Here is a 3,729-nt window from a genome sequence, read left to right as displayed (position 1 = left end):
CCACATGAGTGATTAAAGTCTATTGTTTTTTCTCTCTCTAACTGAAGTGAAGGAGGGGCGAGTGATAAGCCCTGCCCCTGCACTAATACCCAGAGTGTGCAGAAGGAGGGAGAGAAAGAAAATAGAGAAAAGGGGGGTTTAAATGGGGTCCTATGTTGAAGGAGGGAAACTGAGAGGATGTTTAAACAAAAGAGTGTTATTTTAGCACAATTACTACTTTGAAATTTTAAATTCTTTTGAACTATAAACAGAAAATGTTATATCTCTTTTATATGGGGAAAGTCTTTTTTTTGTTATTTTGAAAGCTTCTCAAGCTAAAAAGATGCTGTTCCAGACTAAGGGTTGAAAGAGGACCCGATAGAGTCATCTTCTGTTTTCTCAGTTAGGCAGAAGCTGATAGTAATGATACTCTCCTGTTAAACAATAATTTAGCAGTGTGGCCTTTGTTACCAGGACCAAATACAAGGTTTAACCTGAAGTGTGTGTGTGATAGAAAGCATAAATCTGAGGTGGAGTCGTGTGGGACACAGGCCAGTATTTATGATGGTTATATAGCTCTGTGGAATGACAGGTGAGCAATGAATGATTTGGTGGCTCACCAATACTTATGTAACTTGTTCTTGTGACAGTTAATAAGACACAGAGTTTAGAAGCAGTAATTTCCAAATGTTCAAAAATTGCCTCCAGCAGATATGTGAATCAGTAACATAAAATAACAAAATAGCAAGATCCGGAGGGTGTTAAACACTAAGTTTAGAACTTTTCACAGGAATACAGAGTGTGTAAACATACAGTGATCTCTCTTTAGGGAATGTTCTGGGTAAAGTATAACTTTAAATCTATGGAAAACTTCCATGACATGCTGTCATTTCCATAGACAATAATTCTGATTAGTGCCTTAGGGTATTAAAAAAAGAGTTTTAAAGTAATGTATTTATATTGGAGGTCTATGGAAAAAGACATTCCAGAGAGTTTAAAAGCAGTTTTTTGCTGTAAAAAATTATATATATATATATATATATATATATATATATATATATATATATATATATATATATATAAATCTAAATAAATTCAAAGGAAAACAAAAAAAATCTAAAATCAATCATTTAAATTACTAATAATTGAGAAATATTATAATATATAGTATAAAACATGGATATTCATTTTTAGATTTGCTAAAGCATACATTTAACTTTGTGTTAATGTTTTTAAAGATGAACTTTAAGTGAGGTTTAGATGACAGCATAGGTAATCTAAATGTAAAAACGGGAAATGATCCTATCAGCCAGCAGCTTATATGGTTAATATATTGTGCACTCCTAGATTTTATTACACTGGTCTCATGTTAACACATTGTAGGCCAAGTCTTAACTCTACAATTCTGGTGCCATGGCTTCTTCCACAGACATGAATTATTATTAGCCCTTAACATTTTGCACCCCAAAATGAGGTGCTTTGATAACAGGTATTTGTGTCTCAATCTTAATATATGGTCTTTCTTACACATTCAAAAGCAAAGATTAGAGAATAAATCAGCCAATTAAACCAGAATGCCATTAATCTTCTCTTTCCTATACTCCGACCCCTCATCTATTGTTAAATATTTAAGAGGATTTTATTGTGAAGCACAGAACGAGGGACCTGAATCCCCCTCTTTCAGCCTTGTGGATTCCTCTCTCTCCCCCCTCCTCTGTTCCTCCTCTCAACACCCATCTGAACTGTTTTGAATTTTCTCCACTGGTACATTTTGAACTCTACAGTTTGCTGACTTAGCCTGAGTGCAGTCTGCTGAAGTTTACACAGCTGGCAGAATCTTTCAGCTTTTGCATGTACACTCAGACGCATACTTAAACAAGTGTATCAACCAAGTTATATTCCTTATTTCAAATCCAAGTAAGCAACACAAGAAACACAATGACTACGTTCAGAAGCAGTATTCACACTTCAACAGAGGAACATCATGTTTACTGCATATAAAACATTGGAGAACACATTTTGAGCTGTGGTTTTCAGTATAGGTTTTTTTTTTTTTTTTCAAAAAGCACTGAGGGCATCCAGGCGGAACATAGGCAACTGGGCATGTCGTAAATCATAGGATTTAACTCTCTGAGGGCGAAGTTCACCAAGACTACTAGTATGAGTATACATAGAAATTACATAAATGTTTGTGAAATACCGGTTAAAAGACTTCAAATCTGAAATTATTTGGTTTACATAGCTAAATTCTTGTGCATAAACAAAAATTAAACCAAGACATTCTACAAAAGCGCACGTTTAGTGTTCAAACTCCTGCTGTCATCTACTACCATCTGGTGGACATTAGAGGAATTGCATAGAAAATGACAAAACTACAAAGTAGTTTAGATTCAAGTAGGTTATGAGATACGTAACGTTACTAATAATGCAGTGTATCTGACAGGGGTAAGAGGTATGAGTATAAATTAAGTGTATACATTTGTTTGTATAGTTGTTCGTATGCAAGAGGCACTGCCATCCCACCCGAATAATGAAGTAGATTTCTATATAAAATGAAATTTTTTCACAAGGGTTTTGACAATATATCATTCTCATTCCACTAAAGAGTGTGTGTCTGGTCAATCGTGGATGACTATAAATAGCACATTAATACAACTGCATTGGTAACTAAAAAAACAATATACATGAAGTCCAATACGAGACTTCGTGTTCGATTAAAATGAGGAATCATGGAAAGATAAAAAATATCAAATGAAGATGTGTCTATAATTTATTGTATTGTTTTTTTAACATTTCACAAGCACACTTTCATGCTAGAGGTAGTACTCGGCTACCTGTATTTATAGTTATGTAACATGCTCACCTTTTTTATGTTGATTCTGTATGACAGTAACCTTGGATTTATATTGACATCTATTTTCTTATTTGTAACTAAGCATGTCATACAAGGTTCTGAATCTCCTTCAAAGATTTTATGTCATGATCCTCATGAATATTTGAAAATCAAACTAGTTGTTCTCCTTAAGCAACATTTCCTGATACCTGTGCACTCTGACTATGGGAAATTACTCAGCAACTACTAAATGATTTGAGCTCTCGCACACAGTTTCAGAGAGGCTAGTTACTTATTTTAAAGAACTTTTTGGTGAAAAAAATAGAAAGGCAGAATTATGAAGAATTTTTTTTAAAGGTTTTGATTATTTCTTCTGGCGGGTTTCCTGTTGTGTGTGTGAGGCTGTTTGTATGCATAACAAATAGTGTTTTTGAAGATACATAAAAATGGTTTAAACAAGTTGGGACAGTTTTCCAAACCACAAAAAAGGCATCTTATCTCTTCATTCCATAGATGAATGAGCTGCAGGCATCCAGCATTATCATGATACTGTAAACTGAACATGTGATCCTATAACCCCATACTTAATGCCATTACATTTGACTTATTATTATTTAATTTGTTCTCAGCTTTTAATTTCAGTCAAGTAGTTAATTGTCCCACTCGCTGTAAAAAATAAAAAGTTAGTTCAACTCAAATTTTCGATTTTCTCATTTCTAATATCTAATTTTTCTGGAAACAAAAAATAATAAAGTTTAAAAGTCACCACATTACAAATGTGTATGTTTGTTTTCAAATGACAAATGTTACTTAATATGATAATCCAATAAGCAGACAACATTGTCTTTGTTTATAAAACTTACAAAACTATTATATCCAAAAATTACACATAACCAATTAAACATACTCTAATCCTC

This window comes from Carassius auratus, chromosome 8, assembly GCF_003368295.1.
Source record: "Carassius auratus strain Wakin chromosome 8, ASM336829v1, whole genome shotgun sequence".
Taxonomy (NCBI): domain Eukaryota; kingdom Metazoa; phylum Chordata; class Actinopteri; order Cypriniformes; family Cyprinidae; genus Carassius; species Carassius auratus.
The sequence above is the reverse complement of the archived record's forward strand: the minus strand, read 5'-3'. Positions refer to the sequence as shown.